The sequence below is a fragment of the Phocoena sinus genome, chromosome 16 (genome assembly GCF_008692025.1).
Source record: "Phocoena sinus isolate mPhoSin1 chromosome 16, mPhoSin1.pri, whole genome shotgun sequence".
In the NCBI taxonomy this organism is placed as follows: Eukaryota; Metazoa; Chordata; class Mammalia; order Artiodactyla; family Phocoenidae; genus Phocoena; species Phocoena sinus.
The window spans coordinates 56,264,084-56,285,573 of NC_045778.1; the positions used below are offsets into that span (position 1 = coordinate 56,264,084).

Sequence of the window (21,490 nt, forward strand, 5' to 3'; positions counted from 1 at the left end):
TGTGCTTCTCATTTCCTTTTTAACAGTATCATAGATAAAGATTGACTGAATATGTTTAAACTGAAGGCATAGCCTATAACTTCAAAGAGTTCACTGGCTCCTACAGTCTACTGGGAGGCAAAATTAGTGTAAGGGAAACAATTGGAGAGCAGTTGAGTATTAATTATGTGTTACAAGCCCTTGGGCACCAAAAGTTCAGGGAGGAGAAAGCTGGAGGAGTTCTCTGCCCCTCCAAGGGGAAGGTGGAACTTGAGCTGAGTTAGAAAGCAGGAGGTAACTTTTGGAGAATTTTAGGCAGAAGTTGGAAGGCGTTTCAAGTACAGGGTAAATTTTCATACCTTTTTATTATCTGAAATTTTCTTAGTTTTTGTTTAGGATCTGCTTACCCCCCTGAGAACATAAGCTTGATGAAAGCAAGGACCGTTTCTTATCACTGTTGAATCCCAGTTCCTGGTACAGTGCCTGGCACGTAGTGGATGGTCAATGGATTTATGAATGAATGAACAAATTAACAAACAACCATGGGGTGTGTGAAGAGCAGTGAGAAGACTGGACTATTTGGAAAGAAGTGTCTTTCCTTGAGGAGTAGAGGAATCTCCGATTCTCCAACAGACTGGCAGAGGAACAAGTAAATGGGCCCGCATGGGATTCAAAACACAGGGGCAAGTGGAACCAGCTGAACAAGGTATGATGATTGCCAAGGTGGACCCTGTGTAGATTGCAATAGGTCACTTGAATCTGAAATTAAATTAAAGCACAAACAAAGGAAAATTGATCTGCATAGCCTCCTGGACTCTGCTTGGTCAGCCGACAGTTAGACTTAAAAAAAAAAAAGATTTGTTCAGTTCTACCCTTCCCTTGCTAAGCATACAGTAAAATGTTAATGTGATCACAATACTTTTATTAACACCTACCATGATTGTATTCACTCTTTAAGCAGATAGGTTCATTTTTATCTCATATTGAACCAGTTGTTGTCCAAAATAATGGTTTTTTTATTTTGTTTTTACGTAAACTTGTTTTGTAGGTCTTTCCGTCCTATGCTCGTAAATTGATTATTGGACCTAAATGCAGTGCTTCACATTCCTGGCACATCCTCTCTTATTGATTTTAGACCATCTTTCACCTTATGGAATTCATTTTAAACCTTGATCCTATCATCAATCATAGTAGTTGCTCCTCTTAGCTTGGGGTAATCCATATATATGGTCTGCAAATCCCCAAGGATTTGGATGCCTAGAGATCCTTTGGAGAATTTTAAGGGGCAAGGAGTGTTTACCAGCTGATATACCACCAGCCATGTGCAAAAAAGAAATGACATTTGGCTCTAGGATGACATTAGGCTCATGGCTACGTGGGGCAAAACTTGAAGGTAGTTGGAAAGGAGAAACTGTTGGAATTCCAAGTTAAAGCAAGCCAAGGTCAGAATCTCCAGTTTAAGCAACCCAGAAAGTTTTCTTCTAGGAAGCAGCATTTTAGATGCAGAAAGGGGAAAAGTAGCTTGACAAGTTTTGAGGCAGACAGCAAGGGGGAAAGGCCATGTTGCTTAGTTAGTTGATTTGATTGATTGATTGATTGATTGATTTTTGGCTGCGTTGGGTCTTCGTTGCTGTATGTGGACTTTCTCTAGTTGCTGCGAGCGGGGGCTACTCTTCGTTGCGGTGCGCGGGCTTCTCATTGTGGTGGCTTCTCTTGTTGCGGAGCACGGGCTCTAGGCTCGTGAGCTTCAGTAGTTGTGGCACGTGGGCTCTAGAGCGCAGGCTCAGTAGTTGTGGTGCACGGGCTTAGTTGCTCCACGGCATGTGGGATCTTCCCTGACCAGGGTTCAAACCCGTATCCCTTGCATTGGCAGGCAGATTCTTAACCACTGCGCCACCAGGGAAGTCCCATGTTGCTCAGTTTAGAAGCAAAACTAGGGGTGAGAGAAGGATGACCAGCCAAGTTAGATTGTGAGCCTCATTGCCAGGCAGGCAGATATTAAAATTCACTTAGAATCGTGGACTACTTGGAATAATCTTCCCTTCCAGCTCTCAGGAATAAGTCCTACTTTGGGGGTTTAAGATGTTTCTCCTCCTCTAGCCACAGTCCAGGTTCTTCACTGGAATTCTGCCTCATTGAGACTCCTCTGTACCTCTCCTCTCACTCTGCCTCTGTTGTAAAATCAATTACAATTGGCTTACATCTCCAGTTCTGGGTACATTTTCCATCTGCTCCAAACATGCACACCCTCCGACTGTACCATTCCCCACTCCTCCCACCTCCCCCACCCCCTTCCTTCTCCCCATTAACTTTATCTTCTTAAGCAGCTCAGGAACACAGATGTTTTCACCCTGTAGCTCCCGCACAAGGGTATTTTCCCAGTGTCTCTCTGTGTGTATGCTCCAGGCACAGTCTCTCTGGGGAGGGAGAGAGTAAATGTTTTCATTCCAAACCCTCAGGGTCAGGTCTTGTTTGTCTAAACTGTGTTTGTTGCCATAATTATCAGATTAGCTGATCTCTGGCAGCAAGTTGGGGGGCAGGGGAGGGGGAGGATTAACCCTTTGTAGGGTGGTTGCTGTGTTTTGTCACGGGAATACTTCTGGGAGGAGCTGTCATTTCTCTTCTAACCTGGAGGATTTGGCTAGAATTCTTTTCACCAATGCTAACAGGCCTCAGTAATAGTTTGCTCTGAGTCAATCCAGCCACCCAATGGGCTCCACTGCTGGGATCCAAAAGGCATTTAGTAGAGATGGAGGTTGAAAGGGCATCTCTCCAGGGATCTGCTGGGGAAAGAAAGAGACGGAGCTTAAAGAGAATCTAGATAAGTAACTCAACAAGGGGTATCAGCGTCTCTCAGGCTGAATAAGGAAACCAGGAGTATGCACTGGACGTCTTCAACCTGTCCACCCACCCCCTGCCCCTTAGCATAAAGGCTGTGAGACTACCAGGCCCCATTTAGGTTTGTTTGGGGATTTTCTGTTGTTATAAAGAATACCACGATCATTTTCACCACTGCAGTTTTCACAAAACCAATGGTCTCCCTTTGTAAGAATATTCCCAGCTTTTGTCATCAGACCCAAATGGCTGGGCATTTCAAGATTTTCTCGTCTTCCCTTGTCTCCCATAGCACGACTGAAAGATACCATAAATACAGAGGTTGCTTTCTCCTCTCAACTCCAAGAGTAACAACTCCTTTGCATTTTAATTATCTCTTTTACAAATGAATAAATCTTGTCTCCTCAAAAGTGTCTAGGCTCTGGGCTTCCCTGGTGGCGCAGTGGTTGAGAGTCCGCCTGCCGATGCAGGGGACATGGGTTCGTGCCCCGGTCCGGGAAGATCCCACATGCCGTGGAGCGGCTGGGCCCGTGAGCCATGGCCGCTGGGCCTGCGCGTCCGGAGCCTGTGCTCCACAACGGGAGAGGCCACAACAGTGAGAGGTCCGCGTACCGCAAAAAAAAAAAAGTGTCTAGGCTCTTTGAGGACAAGAATATCCTTGAGTCCCATACATTGGAGGACCTAAACATATAAATAGGAAGTTCTTAGTAAATATTTATTGTTGATAGCGTTTTTCTAAACTTCTTTTTTCCATTTCTCACCTCTGTTCCTTTCTGTTTTGTGTTTGATTTTTTGTGTGTTTGTTTGATTGTATACTGATCCTTTATTTCTGGACCAGTCGTCCAATTCATACTCATCAAATCTTCCTCCTTTTTTCACCAAACACACACACACACGCACACACACACACACACACACACAGAGTGAAGAGTGAGAGAAGGAAACTGGAAGCTAACATTTACTGAGTGTCTATATACCTAACATTATGCAAACTTATTCCATGTGCTTTTCAAATACCTTGTTTGAAACCCACAATGGCTTCTGAGATAAGTGCTATCAGTCACATTGAAGGAAGTGGAGACTCAGAGAGTTGTCACATACACAAGCTCCCACAATTTTAAGTGGTAGAATGAAGATTGAGCCGCAGATGTCCGTGGCCCTAAAATCCATACAGATCCCATCTTTCTAGTTATGGAAGTGGAGAAAAGTTCAGACAATTAGGGAAAACACACTTTTACCAGAACCCTGACTAAAAATCAACCAGTCTCTCTGGTATTTTTTCCCCAACGAATATAGCTATAATAAAATCTGTATTAAAAATAAAAGAAGCTCAAACCCAATACACAAATTCTGAACAATATTTTATACAATAAAGTAGTTTTGGAATTGCCTTAGCTTTAGTTATAACTGAATTAGACTCATCTGTTCATGTCCATTCTGTTTATAAAGCTGTCATTGCTTGAAAGCAAATATGATTTTAAAATATTCTATGCAACCCAGACACTGATGCACCCAACATTGAAAAAAGTGGCTGCTGACATAGAATATTCCCATGTTCTGAGAGGACAAAAGTCTTTCCTCTCTACTGATGTTGCCAGACCTGGTTGCAAATGTAGATAGGGTTCTTGGAAAGAAATGTACACAACCAGATTTGGGCAGGAGTTTTCAGTTCTGTCCCAAGAGCAGAATTCAGGTGAACGTCCATGGAAGCAAACAGCCAGGGATCCAGCTCCCTTCTCTGCTGCCAGAGAGGTGCTCTGTTCAACATGCAGCCAGCTAAGATGCCACACATCTCCATGTTCTACCCAGGGTTCTTCTCTCCTGACACCTGCTCACCCTTCACCATAAGCCACATAGGAGAAAGATCCTACAGATCTTGAATAGGTCAACTGCACTGTGTTTGTCAGTTGTTCTGATGGGAAAGTTAATGGCAGACAGGTTGAAATGATTTTGTTCCTGATCCAGAAATCTCACTGACGTGGAAAGAAATTCACTTGGCTATATTAGAAAAGTTTTTAAAAACACTGGGAAATGGAAGGAGAGATGATACAAGTGCCTTAAAGTAAATTCAAAGAAGGACTTACTTTAAAAGATCACAAGGTAGGAAAGGTGATTTTGGCACCTTGCGGCGGAGTATTAGCCATATGTAGAACAAAACAAGGCAGATTCTTATGAAAGAGAGTCTCAGGTTCCTACAATACCTTTCTTGATCCTGGCTATGAACAGTGAGCTTGTTGTTATTCAGATGCTTGAGATCCCACTCTACCACTAATAGCTGTGTGACCTAAGGTAAGGCACACACCCTCTCTGGGACTTGTGGGGAAAGTTGAGGATTGGACTAGATGACATCTAGATTCCTTCTTTTGTGGATATGCCATCAAATTCTGGGCCCCTGTAGGGAAGCAAATAGGAAACGGTGTTTAGAGAAATTACATTTACTCAATTTAATATATGCAAAATGCTAAGAAAATGCCTGGCACCCAGTAATTCTATAGAGGTATTAGCAATTATTATTATACTAGATGATAAGGCTGATGAGGATGGATCCATGCACTACAAACACATTTTTACCTCCACATCTGTAATTCAAATGTCTTGCAAAAACCTTGATAGGAGTGCAATGACCTATGGCTGTTGAAAGTTATGAATAACTATAATTCATGGAAGGAGAATTTGCAAAGCAAACAACCACCACGACAAAATATACGAATGTTTTCTTTGAAAATCTAGCTTTCTTATTTGGTCGTGGAATGGATTAGGCTGACTTGGGAAGTAGTGAGTTTCCCTTCACTGGATTCAGGGACGTAGATGTCAGGCGGCCAGATGGACTGCACTGACTTTGAAGAAACTTTCTGCCAAAATCTCTATAATTCCAAAGTGAATCCCAGAATCACAAAGTGTCTCAATGCCTGTGGGCAGTAGAGGGTGGCAGAGGCTGGACTTCAGCCAGATTACTTAGTCCTGTAATAAGAGCATAATATCAGTGCCATAATATCAGCCTGGAACATCTTGCACCTTAAATAGTGAAGCTGTGCCTTCTAAGCCTTTAGTTGAAAGGTGATTGGTAGAGTGCATTACTGAGTAGTATCCTGGGTCATTCTCTCTTTTCAGTGCTGAGAGTAAGAATTAAAAGAAGTAAGGAATAACAGAGCCACACAATAAGAGAAGGGTCAGAACCAGAGCTCTGGGTTTTTTCTAGTTTTTCCTCCCTGTGAAGAGATGGTATTCTCTTGGGCTGAAGATGTAGACCTGGATATGAGTAGAGGCTCATATGCAGTGTTAGAGCAAGATAAATGGCAAGTAAAACAGAAAACGAAATAAATAATCAGAAAACAGAAGGGCAAAGGACAGCAGATAGAGAGTTGGAGAGGCAGAGGGAGAGAAAATAAGGAAACGAAGGGACTTTTCTAAAAAAAAAAAGTTTATACTTTGAATGAAAGAGAGAAGTAGAGAAACAACATTTAAAAAGAAAAGGGATGGCAGAGAAAGAAAGTGGTAACATATTGTACATGAGTACTACAAAAGCTAGGTAGAAAAGAGTAATTAGGGTTGAAAAAAAGTCTATTATAATTTAACCTAGTTATCTGATGAGAATATCTACAGGTGCCTCTTTGCAAAAGATAGTCTCAGCCAGAGGCCTCAGGATCTGGGAAGAGACCTCCTGTCAACTCCCCAAGAATTTCAGCCTGTCTAACATAGCATAGATGAGTTGTTAACACTGGAATTAGAAGCAAAGCTTCTGTTGAACCCCCTTAGAATCTGTAACCTACCTTTCCTTGGAGGGCTCCTTTCCTTCCTCCCATCACTTCTCTCTGTCCCCTTCTTGACTTCACTGTTACTTAATTGACTGTGGGGTGCTTGGTCTGGAGAGCCTTCAGAAATGCCTTCCAACCCTCCAGGCAGACAGTTCTCTACTTCTGCTTTCATATTCCTTTCTTCTTTCTTTCTATGATGGCTCTTTTATTGGGATCTGATGTGTTCGGGGAGTAATCTAAGGATATGCAATGGGAGCAGGGATGACTCACATGACAGCTCAACTGTGTTGCTGTGGCTCAGCTGTCTCTTTTTCTGGTGCAAAAAAAAACCTAGAAGAGTTGGTTCTAGGTCCACAGAGAGGTTGCTTGCTATCAGGTATTAGTCATCACTGGAAGCAGAAGCCATGTTACAAAATGGCTGAATGTTATTTTATAAACAGTCGTGATAGTTAACTAAATAATTTAATGAGTACTAAAGGTAAAACCATAGATCCCTCCCTTGAGGGGCTAATAAACCAAAAGTGGTAGCCCTAGACCCCTGCAGTTCAATAATAATCATCACTGCCTGATACTGAGCACGGAGGTGCTTAGGTACTGGGTACAATGCTGAGCATGTGACAGTCATCAAGTTATTTAATCCTCATAACATCCCAGGAGGCAGGTTGTCGACTGTTGTTGTCATCCCCACTTTACAGATGAGGAAATGGAAGCCTAAAGTTTAAATAATTTACCAAGATCACTCAGCCTGAGACAGACTGGGATTCAAACATGCTTGGAGGCACCTTATTAGACTGCCTTCACCCATCCCCTTTCTACATCAGCCAGAGTCCACTTAATGACTCAAGACTGACTGCAGGAGGAGTGAAGTCCCCAGATTCATCTCATTCCCATTTCAACACTCATTTTGAGGATTCATGCTTGGGAGCCGCTCCCGTGAGCGCTTCCTCACTGTGTCACCTGTGATCCAACCTGCTTTAACCTGTCTGTTCTTCTACCCACCTGAACCTGCAGATGCCCACACTGAGGAATCCTTGGCCCTGGGTTCGTCCTTCTCTTCCCCGCTTTCCACCAATTCATCCAGAACCCTAACCACATCAAGCCTTCCCAGCAATGGTGGTGTTACCCCCAACTAACTGCACATACCTGGGACCTTTGGGGTTCCTACACGTGCTGATTGTCTGCTTCCTAAATCAAGTGAATGACTGAGTGAAGGAAGCATAAACCTCCTTCAAGACATGAAGTCCTGCTCTCTGGAAGGCTCTCTGCACCTCCTATCCAAGGTGTAGTGTCTTCTTTTCAAGTACTTTCTGCCCATAGCAACAGTCCAATAAAAACCTTCACTTGGACTCGGTGCTAATTTGGAATTTAAAGTGACTAGTTTTGAGAGATAATGCAAAGTATGCATGCAACCAGGATTTTGGAATAGAATAGGACAGGAATGTTTTCACATAATGGTACTAATATAGTTATTAAAAAATCGTATTATATTATCAGTTTTCACTGTCTCTAATAATACTTTTTAACCCAGTTTGAGGTTTCCAATTATCTGAAAATAATATATGTTAAAATTTATAATTCAGAGTTTTTTTAGATCAACTTTCCCATTCCTCCAATCCCACCACCCTGCCTTCCCCACTCCCTCCAGGCATCCAAAATGGTACAATCTATATGAATAGGGCTGACTGTCTACATGAATTAATCTGTTAGCCTCTGGTACAAGTGCTTTTTCTGTCTCTCAAATTCAAATCATTTCCTCTCCTTTTACTAACATGGGCATTCATGCATTCAGTTCAAACAGTTGTTTACTTAGGGCTGTTCTGGCCTCCACAAATGCACAGTATGGTAACGGTGCAAGACAGTATGAGAACAAGTGCTCACATGAGGGTCACAGCAGTGGGGAGATGGAAAGAACCTGGGCCTTGACCACAGCAGACCTGGGTTCAAAGGCTGCCTTATCTGTGAAATTGGAGTATCCACACCCAGCTCATAGTGTCATTGATAACAGAACAACTTTGGGAGGGGTTGTTGAATGCTGTGTGCATTACCTCTTCAATCTTCCCTGAAACCCTACATAGGAGGGAAATTGGACTTGGTGGGGTGGAAAGATTTGCCCAGCCTGAGGTCTCCCAGCTAGTTAGTGATGGGCATTGCTGGAATTTGAACACATTCTTAACTCTGAAACCACACGACACAGATGGGATTCGAACCCAGCCAAAATTCAGATTGGGACTTTAACCCCGTGAAGCTGAGACTCGAACCCACTCGCTGTCTTTTTAATCGAAATTGAACACCTGGTCTCAGGACTTACTGAAGCTCAGGTTCTTTATGTCTCAGCGCAGAAGGAATTCAGCAAGAGGCAAAGTGATAGGTAGATTTATTGAGAGAGATGCACGACACGCTCCAGAGACAGAATTTGGTTCGTCTCAAAAGGCTTGAGAGTGGGCCCAAAATTTGGGGTGGTTAGTTTTTATGGACTGGGTAATTTCATAGGCTAATGAGTGAGAAGATTATTCCAACTATTTTGGAGAGGGGTCGGGGATTTCCAGGAATTGGGTCACTGCCCTCTTTGGCCTTTTATGGTCAGCCTCAGAACAGTCACGGAGCCTGTGGGCATGTCATTTATCATATGCTAATGTATTACAATTTATCTTACATTCATAGTAATGTTCCTTTACTTTTGAAAAGTGCTATCCTTGTTTCTGCTCAAAAAAGGGAAGCAGAGGGGCTTCCCTGGTGGCGCAGTGGTTGAGAGTCCGCCTGCTGATGCAGGGAACGTGGGTTCGTGCCCCGGTCTGGGAAGATCCCACATGCCACGGAGCGGCTGGGTCCATGAGCCATGGCCGCTGAGCCTGCACGTCCGGAGCCTGTGCTCCGCAATGGGAGAGGCCACAGCAGTGAGAGGCCCGTGTACCACAAAAAAAAAAAAAAAAAAGGGAAGCAGGAGATTTGCCTTTACCCAGGTTGGCTCAAGGAGAGGATCGATGTGCCCCTTTGGGTTAGGTGTGGTGATGGCTGCTGGAGAAGTGGGGGAACTGGGAGGAACTGGACAGATGGAAAGGGAGACAGTGGGAGGCAAGTCAGAAAGCTGTGATGACTCATCTCTCACTGCAGGGATTCCACCACCAGTTCTTCCCAGCCGGCTTTTTCAATCCCCATTTCAGGTGTGGAAATATCCTAATGCCTGGAGTAGAGGGAAAAGACTGGGGGGGAAGCAGTGTAGTATAGAAAGAACGACATTACAAAACTTAGAGCCAAGGACACTAACTATGAGCTTTGAACAATTTACTTAACATCTCTGGGTATCCCTGTGTGTAATGGTGGTGATATACAGACCTCAGGGAAGCTGGGACAACCCAGTGAAATCTTGTTCATAAAGGACCAGGCAGAGGAGGTCACTGTTGAGCACCTGGGGGAAGATGCGACACTCAGCCTGCAGCCCCAGTTAGTGGCAGAATTTGGCTTTTGCTGAATCCTACCCAAAACACAACTGGGCTATGGTCATCCTTCCAAGAAAATGTGTGATTATGGTAACTCTAACGACCACTAAAGTTAACTAAAGTTACTCCATTTGGGAAAGGAAAAAGGAGCTGCAAAAGAGCTCCATTATCAGGAGGGTAAAAATGAAAAGCAACATTTTAAAGAAAGTTTTTTTTTAATAGATTTATTTATTTATCTTTGGCTGCGTTGGGTCTTTGTTGCTGCTCGCAGGCTTTCTTTAGCTGCAGCGAGCGGGGGCTACTCTTCATTGTGGTGTGGGGGCTTCTCATTGCAGTGGCTTCTCTTGTTGTGGAATATGGGCTCTAGGCGCATGGGCTTCAGTAGTTGTGGCACGCGGGGCTCAGTAGATGTGGCTCACGGGCTCTAGAGCGCAGGCTCAGTAGTTTGTGGTGCGTGGGCTTAGTTGCTCCGCGCCATGTGGGATCTTCCCAGACCAGGGCTTGAACCATGTACCCTGCATTGGCAGGTGGATTCTTAACCTCTGTGCCACCAGGAAAGTCCCAGGAACATTTTAGATGAAAAAAAACACAAACATTGTGAATCTAGAGTAGCTCAATAGAAGGTCTAAATTTAACTGTAAAAAAAAAAAAAAGTCCAGGTGCCTGAGGTGGGAAAAAAAATATTTTGCTGACTATTCAAGTAAGATGTTTATAATAAAAATACAAATTAAAAAAAATTATGCTGAAAGTAAGGTTAAGAAAAGGAAATCCCACAAATGATTCTCAACATTTTTTTAATTGTAGTAAAATACACATAAACCACTGTAATCATTTTTAAGTATACAGTTCAGTCCTATTAAGTACACTGACATTGTTGTGCAACCATCGCCACCATCCATCTCCAGAACTCTTCATCTTGCAAAACTGAAACTCTGTACCCATTAAACAGTACTCCCCATTTGCCCCACCTCCAGCCCTGGCAACCACTGTTCTACTTTCTGTCTCTATGAATTTGCCTACTTTAGGTACCTCATGTAAGTGTAATTACACCATATAATTACTGACATATATTTCCTCTTGTGACTGACTTATTTCACTTAGCATAACAGATTCTCAACTTTTAAACTATATATATTCCAAAGTCTTTTGCAAAGTGATGTAAATTTCCATATGGAAGAAGAATGAAGATGGCTCTTCCCAGGCCTGAAGGAGGGAGTGGATGCAGGTAGAATGTGGACCCAGTGGAACCCTGAATGCAGTTTTGCGGATTAGGGACTTCTGTTCCTTTCTTTCTTTTTTTTTTTTTTTAATAAATTTATTTATTTGGCTGCGCTGGGTCTTCGTTATGGTGCGCGGGCTTCTCACTGCAGTGGCTTCTCTTGTTTCAGAGCACGGGCTCTAGGCATGCGGGCTTCAGTAGTTGTGGCACATGGGCTCAGTAGTTGTGGCTCATGGGCTCTAGAGCCAAGGGCTCAGTAGTTGTGGTGCACGGGCTTCGTTGCTCCGCAGCATGTGGAATCTTCTCGGACCAGGGCTCGAACCCGTGTCCCCTGCATTGGCAGGCGGATTCTTAACCACTGTGCCACCAAGGAAGTCCATCTGTCCCTTTTTTGAATGCTTTTGTGTTGCCGCAACATAAGAGTTCAGAGGGGTGTTTGGCCTTAGTATTCACAGCATTTCCCTTGTGTTTTCTGAAGGGTCCTATTCCATTATTACCCTCTCCCACGATGTTCACTATAGCTCATAATAAGCAGGCAGATGGTCAGCTAGACAGTTCATTTTACTTACAACTTTCCGTGTAGCAGAACACAGTCAATAGTTTTAAAGTGGATAATTTTAAAGAGGAAATTGTAGTGGGCAAACATAGTCACATCCCATCATCTCTACTCCTTTCTTTCCCAGATTATGAAGCAGCTGTGGAATTTGGATGGGTTGACCCTTCAGCTCTTGGAATGAACTTTGGTTTGAGTGAATCAGTAAAGCCCATCACACTGGCCATCGTGATTGGTTTGGGAATGAGTCCATGCCATAATTCCAACTAACGAGACATGTTCACTGGAGGTGAACTAGGAAGCACAAAGTCTCAGACATACTATATCAGTCTCAGTATGAAGGCAGTGCTATGGACATCAGAGTCCTTGATGACAGGGTTCAGGCTCTGGATCAAGCCATCCAGAGAGGTCATGAGGATGGAGCACCATGATGGGATTAGTGCCCTTATAAGAAAAGATGGCAGAAAGCCTCTCTTGCTCTCTCTACCATGTGAGGACATATGTGATAAGGCAGCTGTTTGTAGCCAGGAAGAGAGCCTCACCAGAACCTAACCATGGCAGCTCCACGCCTCTGAAATGATTCACAGGCAAGCTGCCTTTGGGGGGCTCTGAGGGTGGCATCGTCACCTAAATAAATGAAGATTACAAAGAAGAACAAGGAGGAGAAGGGGAAGGAAAGAAAAGGTGAGAAGCAACATGGTGAAGAGCAGTACTTCTCACTCATTTCCACCAGAACAGCAGAGAACAATGAAAGCACACCATCCAAAGGCCTGGGGGCATGGCCAGAAAAAAGTGTGCCAATATCTTTGAAATCTTATATTTTATTGTAAAAAGTCATGCAAATTCTGCATTCTACTTCATAATGTGCCTTACTCTTTTATATAAAAATGTTTTCCTAAGTGCCATTTTATACCAATTTTTTTTTTTTTTTTGGCCATGATGCGAGGCTTGCGGGACCCTTAGTTCCCCATCTAGGGATCGAACCCTTGCCCCCTGCAGTGGAAGCACGGAGTAGCCACTGGACCGCCAGGGAATTCCCTATAGCAAGTCTTTTTTTTTTTTTTTTGCGGTATGCGGGCCTCTCACTGTTGTGGCCTTTCCCGTTGCGTAGCACAGGCTCCAGACACGCAGGCTCAGCCGGCCATGGCTCATGGGCCCAGCCGCTCCGTGGCATATGGGAGCTTCCGGACCGGGGCACGAACCTGTGTCCCCTGCATCGGCAGGTGAACTCTCAGCCACTGCGCCACCAGGGAAGCCCCTATAGCAAGTCTTTGAAATGATCTCTTGGCCCTGCCCTACCTATCCAGGCATGCTTACACCCCAATGTGAGTAGCACAAGTGCATCAAAAAAAGCGCTGGATTCAGTTTTAAAATCTGAGTTCCTTTTCCGATTCCATCCCTTCACAGCCATAGACCTTGCAAAATCACATCACATTCTTTAAGCTTCTCTTTCCTCGTGAGTAAAAGGGAAGACGACATCTCTTCGGCCTTTCTCACAGGGCTGTCAAGCTCCAAGGAGATAATGTGAGAGAGAGAGACTTGGGAAACCAGGAAACTCTGACCCTATCGCCCCTGTAGGGTTGGCATCAGTATTATTTCAAGACCATTTGGAACTTTCCCCAGCCCAGACTAATCCATTCATGGACCAAACCTTTCCGATACCTTTTTGTCCGATCCTTGCACTTGTGCTAGGAAGAGGAACACAGGCAAAAAGGATGAGGAGTGGTTATTTATAATCAGCTGTCAAGGGGATGGGGGAGAAGTCGGATCTTATTTTCATGTGCCTCTACATCTCTTGGTTCCCCTCATTTCTACATCTTCCATCTTTAATATGGAATCTCAAGCTTTCTTACTCAGAGGAATACTGAACCTGTATCCCCTATCCTTGCCTTATGAACAAATCACCTAAGATTCAGGGTAGAGCAGGAAAGACAAGCTGGTTTCATCTTCAGCACCAGCTCTGACCCATTGGTTGCTTGGAACACTGTGTTAAGAAAACCACTCAGTGGGAATGGTTGCAGAGGTCAATTAGAGATGTCTGCCACAGGCACAGAAAATGAGAACAGCAGCACATGTGCCATCACTGGCCACCCCAGGTTTAGAGGCTTAAGATGAGTCAACTCTAAAAATGCCAGCAAATATTAAAAGCTGCAGGTTTTTCAGAAAAATCTCAAATGTGAGGATTTTCATCCTCTGGGACATTTACAAAGTCAGTAATATTGGCTTATGTCTTATTTTTAATAATATGAAGGGCCAACTCCTTATCTGTGATAGGATTAAATAGGTTAACTAAATGGCAAGTTTCCTTTTGGATAGAATAGAACTCCATTCTCTAACCCAGGGTGTATTATGCTAGTCACTACATTTGTTGAAATCACAGAAAATTTGCGGATGTTATTGGTCAACCTGACAGTCCAGCATTGAACCCATGAGCAATTGTGGACATAAATACAGACGGAAAACCGAGATAAGTGACTGACTGCAGGGAATAATACTAAAAAATACCCCAAAACAAAAAACAAAAACAGAGTCATGGTGACTAAGGGTGTCGGGAATCACTGTTCTAATGAAATCTGGTGTCAATCTTAATGCAACTGCTTCAAATCCTACCCCATATTTCTGAGAACTCTAGGGGTTTCAGATTTGGATGAACACTCCAAGAGTTTATTTCAAAATACTGTTTCTACTTTAGCATGTGTTACTTGAGACTTTTAAAAAATAAAAAACAGCTTCCATTAAGTAAAGTATCTTTTTTGTTGTAGAATTCTAAGGGGTTTAGCACTGTGTACATGCACAGCATTTAAGCTTTTAGGAATTTATTTTACCACTTTGGTGCTTTCAGTTTGCTTGAAAGCAGGCCCTTTTGGGTAAAAGGCCCTGTTGGGCTTTAAAAGCTGTCAATTTGCCTTTATCTGCTCTTCAGGCAACTAGACTTCCTGGCTGAGTAGAGAATGTTTGGTTAGTTTTGGTCATGTCTTATACTGCAAGAAGCTACACACAATAATAAGAGATGCAGTAATTAAATATTTTTGGAATTTCTTATTTTATTTTTCTGGGTTACTTTGGGGCCCACTGTTTTCAGCTTCCTTTGCAAATGAATTTTTGCATTTTAAGTAATTAGCCATTGAGGAAGGGACTGTGGGATGGGTCACACTTCAGAGAAAACCAGGCGTGGAGAGTGACATGCTGGCGTTGGGTGTCTGTAGGGGAGATGAGCACAGAGAAGACACAGCCCCTCCTGTGTCTCTCCTCAAAGCAATGGGGAGGTGGTTTTAGTAAGAAGGGGTCTTTCTGGTGGTACTTTCCTGCTCCACACTTCCTTATCCTCATTCTCTTAAATGTTTCCTCCCTCTTTGCCTCCCTTTCTCCTTTCCTTTCCCCTTTACGTTTCTTTACCATCCCCCTGTTTTTCTAATTTCCCTCTGTTCTGCTTTTTCTCGTTTCCTTCTTTCTCTCTTCCCCATCCCTTCATTTTTGTCCTAACTGCCATCCTCTGCTTTCTGTGAAGAAGTCTGCGGCATCAGACTTCATTTCCTAAAGTGTATTCCACCAAGCTCCAGGTCCATGAGATGCTTTGTGGAAAATAAAAAAAGATGAGGTGGGGGGTAGGAGGTAAAGCTGGATCTGTGGTTACACTGCATACCATGTCTCCCCCTTGGAGCTTCAGCACCCCCATTAGCATTTTATACGTTCTGAGAAATCCTGCTGTGAAGAAACTGGTCTAACCTGGCTTATCCCACTGCTCCCCAAACCTCCTTGACCTCAGTGTCTTTTCCCTTCAAATAAATGAATCTCATTGAGAATACATTTGGGGAACCCCTGTGGGAGATCCTCTTCTCTTGGCTCACCTTGGAGCTTCAGAGCATTGACTTCCTCCAGTTGTACCTGATGTCAAGACATCTTCTCGCTTGTCTGAGCCTTTCTGAAGGCCACCACAGCCAGGGGCTCCTCTTCTGTCTCTTCCCTTCACTGCCCAACATGGCAAAAGACATGCTGCCAAAAAGATTCAGACATGCAAGACTTCTATATTGCTCACCTCTCATGTTAAATGTTTAAGGTTGGTTGGTGGTTCTCTTTTCTTTTCTTTTCTTTCTTTCTTTTATTTGCCTAACAAACTGTCAAAGATTGTTTTTGAAGAATAATATGCAGCATGGCAGAGGTTCAAGCAGGGGAACATTTTGATTGCCTGCTGGTGGCAATGTAAATTGGTATAATCATTCTAGAGGGCTATTTGACAATAGGTGGCCAAAGTCTTAGAATTCTACTTTTGGGACTTTATCCTAAGAAAATAATTAAGGATGTATGCAAAGATTTAGCTACAAGGATTTTTTTTTCCCCCTGGAGTGTTGTTTATAATAGAAAAAACTTGGAAACAACCTTAATATCCAACAGTGGGAGGCTGGTTGAGCGTACTGTGGCATGTTCATGTGATGGAGTATTATGTAGTCCTTACAAGTAGAGTTTTAGGAGAGTATTTTACTGACATAAAGTAGATGCCCAAGATCAATTCTGTGTAAAAAAAATACATATGTACAATGTACATTTTTATAAAATCAACATTCATTGACTGTTATACATACATATAAATATGTAAAAGCAAGAACAGTCACCAAAATTTAGCAGTAATTGTCTCTTACTGGGTAGTAGGATTTCAGCAGCTCCTTGTTCATCTCTGCTTTCTGACTTTTATATAAAGAGCATGTGCCTTTTGTACAGTGAAAAGAATAGATAAGTTAGAAAAATTAGCAAGAGTGGTTGATGATCCCATACAAGTTAGCATTTGAACTCCCAGCTTACTCCAAATAGGGTCCTGTCATCACCAACTGGGACTTTTCTGTCTCCTGGGGGTAAGTACTCCATGAGGAAGGTCAAAGAGAATGTCACCCTTCCTTCTGCTATCTGAGGAAATCTGGATACAAGAGCCAGTTTCTAATGTTGTGATGCTGCAATTTACTGGGGGGGAAAAAAAGATCAACACACCCCACCATCTATTTATTTAATATTAAAATAATATTTCACTGAGTTTGGCTGGCGTCAACGCGAGCAGTTACTCATACAGGAATTCAAACAAAAGCAGCACTGGCCCTGGGCCAGTGGGCTGGTGCTGGGTGGTCCATGTCCATCCTTAGCTCAGAGTAGCTCCTAGGCTGCTTTCAGACCTGCTTCGGGTTGAGAAGATGATATATTCATTTATTTATCAGAAATGTTTTAACAGGAAATACTAATAGTTTGCATTTAGGGAGAACTGCCCTGGAGACAGCTGGAAGAACCCAGCAGACGTGGCTGGGGAGGAGATTGCTACTTTCATCCTTGGAGTCATATCAGGGCCTGTTGTAAAAGTCTACACTGGGGCCCCACGCACCAAGTTAGCCCAAAAGTTGCTGGTTGCTTTGCTTCAGGACAGAAGCAGAAGGAGCAGGGCCGTTCTCTCAGCTGCCCTGTTTCCCTTCTCTCTTGCCATTTGTTTCTTAGGAACCTGAAGGTGTGTTTTCAATGTGGCCATGAACACAGATGTTGGCTCTGCTAGGAATGAACAGGTCCTGTGTACATGAACGTTCAGGTGGGAGTGTGTGAGCCGAGGTGTAAGCAAGCACATGTGTAACTCAAACCCACTTTTAGTGTGACTGTGAGCTGGTGGAGTTATGTGTGAGTTCAGGGGTTACATGTGCACATCTTTTCAGGGTATCGGGATGAGTGAAAGACAAGTGTTTGCAGGGGATTTCAGGCGTGTCCTCAAGCTTCAGAGTGCATTCCAATGTTGGATCATATTCATGGGTATGGGCTTGTGGAGCCCAGAGAAAAAATGAAAGACAAGGGTAGGACAAATCAAGCCCGAATGTTTATGTATGAGAGGAACGTGAGCAGGTTTGTGTATCTTTAAAAATCCTCTTCCAGCTGTTTTGGAAGACTGTAGGACTTCATTCGTTGGGGGAGGGCGTGATTACAGTGCCGTGGGGAATGGGGTCCAATGTCTAACCCAGTCTGGCACGACAACAGGGCTGTTCCTGTGTTTCCAGATAACAATAGAGGTGAGGCCTAACCCTGGAAACCAGTCAAGATTCCCAAAGATAAACCCTCGGGCAGCAAGAACACTGTCAATGAAAAGAAACTGACCTTTCGCCTTCTGGAGTCACAGAATTCCCACAAATGCTGTGTCCTCATCAGCTCTGGCAGGCTCGCCACCACAGCCCAGACTTCGACGCCAATTCATAAACAGCACAGAGCGGGCTGTGCTAGAAGAAGTCAGAGCTTCTCCACCTCCAGCACCTCAAAATACAGGCTCCCCGCCACCCCATTTTCTTCTAGAGGTTAACCTTCTCCCCAGGCTCACGAAGTTATGAGACAGCCTTTAAGGGGTTTTCCTCTGACAGTGTGGTTTAGTCTGCTGCTGCTGAAGAGACCTCAGGTGAGACTTCAGCCTTTCAGAAATGTGTTCTAAAATCTGAATGGAGAGCCTTTGGAAGGACTGAACAGCCTTGGGAGTCTCAGGGCAAGGGTAGTGGAGGACTTGGGCTGGGGTGGGGAGGAGTGGGTGAGAGAGGACGAGGGAGAGGAGTCTGTGTCTAAGACCGTGAGAGGTAAGTACAAGGTTGGAAATTCATTAAATTTCTCGTTTAAGGCCACACAATTAATCTCTTTGAGCCCCAGGTTCCTCATGTTAAGAGTTTCTGGTTTTTAAATCCAATAAACTAGGACTTTATTCCTTAACAACTGCTTTCTCCCACCACCATAAAAACCATTAAGTATCATCACATAAACCACTAGAACAATGGTTTTCAACCTTGGTTGCACATGGAATTGCTGGAGAAGGTGTCGACAATATTAATGCATGAATTCCACCTCCAGAGATTCTGATGGAATTCATCTGGGTAAGGTGACCAGGACCACTCTCTCCTTTCTTGAATCCTCTTGTCAACTCTTATCCTGAAATGTAGGTATTTTCTAAAGTTCTGTCCTTAACTCTCATCTTTCTCTATATTTTCTCTATATTTCTCTTCTCGTTCATTCCCACATCTTGAACTATCATTTCTTCGAGGATCATGTCCAAATCCATGTAATTCCTGATCTATTTATCCAGCTTTCTTTTGCCTACCTACTTCTGGAATGATGCTGTGTCTCCAACAAATGCTCTGTTCCAAACTCAACATCTTGAGTTCTGTTCTTTGGTTTCCCTATTTGTGTAATGATACATACCCCCCATTAGCCTATCACCAAGACTTGAAGTGTTAGTGTTATCTTTGTTGATTTAAAAAATGTATTAACATGAGTATTGGTACATAACCTCTCTGTCACAACGTAAACTTCTCTACCACCCACCATGAAGAGAATATTGTCTTTGATAGCTTTGCTAAGCCTGCCCTCTAAGTAGAGTTCTGCCTTTTCCAGGATGGTCCCTAGGCTTTGTGATTCAAAATAAGGAGAATGGATAAACAGAGACAAGACTGAAGAGGCAGAAGGAAAGGAGGAGATGAACAAAAGACAGAACAGAAGAAATGGAAAGTGAGGGGTTAAGACAGTGAGGAGCTCCAGAGCTGATGAAATGTAAGAATCAGGTGAGGAAAGTGAAGTTTAAGAATTGTTCCTAAAATTTATGCTTTTTAGTGTTCTTAGAAAATGCCAAGAAAAATTTGAATTTGTTTTAAAATAGTTCTGGTTGCTAGACTGTTTTTCAGTTCAGCATTGCTTTGAGACTGAGCCTTGTGATGTCCAGCTTATATCTGGGTTGTACATGATACCTCCTTCCTAATTTGCCACATCTAAACAGTTGCCAAACCCTGTAATTTTCTTCCCTTCCTGCCTTATCACTACTGCCCAACCACACCATACATGCCAGCTCGACTTCCTCACACCTCCAACTTTTTTCTTTCTTTGAACTTTGGCTCATTCTGTTTCCTACACCCAGAATCACTGCCTATATCCATCATAAGTTCTTTCTATATTTCAAAACCCAGCTCAGATTCCACCTTCTCAAGGAGACCTTCCCTGTTGGCGCTTTACACATTCTACATTCCTTCCTGCCCTTGCACATGCAATTTTCCAAAACAACAGTAATAATAATGATGGGAGTTCCCTGGTGATCTAGTGGTTAGGATTAGGCACTGTCACTGGCATGGCCCAGGTTCAATCCCTGGTCAGGGAACTGAAATCCCACAAGCTGCATGGTGGCCAAAATATGAAAAAAAAACAAAATGATGATGGTGGAACCAACGACTAATGATTAGATTGAGCTCATTGTGTCCAGGCACTATTATAAGTGCTTTGCACGTATTATTTCATTTAATTCTTGCAACAGCCCTGTAAGGTAGTACTGTGGGAACTGAGGAAGCGTAAAGCGACTTCCCCAAGGTTACACGGCTATAATTGTCACCAATAGGATTTGAATCCAGGCCTCAGAATCTGTATTATTTCTAGAGTGTACTTACATTTTAATACTTCAAAACATGACTGAATATATTCCTGTCATTCCTCTATGTCTACAGGCAGTTTTCATTTGTTACTGCTTCACATTTTGCACCTCCCCCTATTCAACACTCTCAAATAAATGCTTGTGCTTCCACTATCGTCACATAGTCACTTAACAATTCCCACTGCTATCCAAATAGAAGACATCAGCATGTGCATGATCAGGATTTTGACTTACAGAGGTTCACTTTAGGTTGAAGTCTTCAGGGACACTTAATCTAAGAGCAGGGAGCATATGTTTATAAATGTTACCTTTGAGTTTCATCTTCTTCCTCATAATGGCTTTGACGTGTCAGCTGTAAAGCAAACCACAGAATGTCCATACTTGAGTGAGGCGAAGATTTAATGCTGCTGCTCTAGTTCAAGTGGCTGTACCTAGAACTACAGTTGTGTTTTGCCAATCATTGTGAAATACACACACAGTGATTTAATACAGCTTGGTTTATATTCAGATGCAGCTCTGTTCTAACATCTTGGAGTGAGCAATGAGGTTGCTTTTAAAGCAAAGGGCAATTCACTTAGGAACAGTTTTCAGGTGAAGAAAACTATAGTTATAGTTGAGAAATACATAAGCCAATTACTTTTAATTCTATAAAATATATAAATACTTTCCAGGATAAAAGCATGCTTTACATTTTAAATGCAAACTATTGGCCATGATTAAGGGCTGATTTACTCTCCCACATGAAACAACCCCCAAAATTGACAGAATATCTGAAACAGTGGTTTGAAAGGCACTGAATATCAGGCAAAGAAGGATAGTGATCCCTGAGAGATGTGAAACAAATGAAGTAAAGCACTATAATTGCCCCAGATTACTGCCTTGAGAGAGTTTCCAGGCCATAGCACAGAGAGGGTGCCCAGGCAGAGCCAGGCAAACTCGGTGAGTTGAGAAAACAAAGCTGAGAGTCTGAGGAGACTAAGACTGCTGGAGTTCTTAGGAGAGAACTGCACAGAAACAGGAAGTTCTAGAGGTTTGCAGAAGGTTCTCATTTGAGTATTCAGCTGAGGACTGATCAGCACATACATATAAATAAACTCTCTGAGGCCAGAGAATCATCTAAAAAGGTTAGAGGTAATGGACTGGCACTCACATAGGGCTAAGAAGAGTGTCTGTTCTCACCAGCCAGACTTGAAAACTTCAAGATTCATGGGTGGGGGGATAAGAGTACACAGAAGGATACCGCTCTGTAGTAAAGACTAATTAGTCCTAGGCTGAACACTGCCCCAGTCCTATATAACAAATCTT

The 21,490-nt window shown here is 43.1% G+C and overlaps 1 long non-coding RNA gene and 1 other non-coding gene across 3 annotated transcripts in view; both read left to right on the plus strand.

Moving 5' to 3' along the window:
* Window positions 1-20,858, plus strand: part of LOC116741533 — a 36,277-nt gene extending 15,419 nt beyond the window's left edge. For both annotated transcript variants that reach the window (XR_004346193.1, XR_004346192.1), the window contains 3 exons: window positions 365-685; window positions 17,796-18,184; window positions 19,165-20,858. This is a non-coding gene — a long non-coding RNA (uncharacterized LOC116741533). The remainder of the gene's footprint in view (window positions 1-364; window positions 686-17,795; window positions 18,185-19,164) is intronic.
* Window positions 19,847-19,918, plus strand: TRNAD-GUC. Its single transcript has one exon. It is a non-coding gene; the product is annotated as a tRNA-Asp (tRNA).
* Window positions 20,859-21,490: the final 632 nt, after the last annotated feature.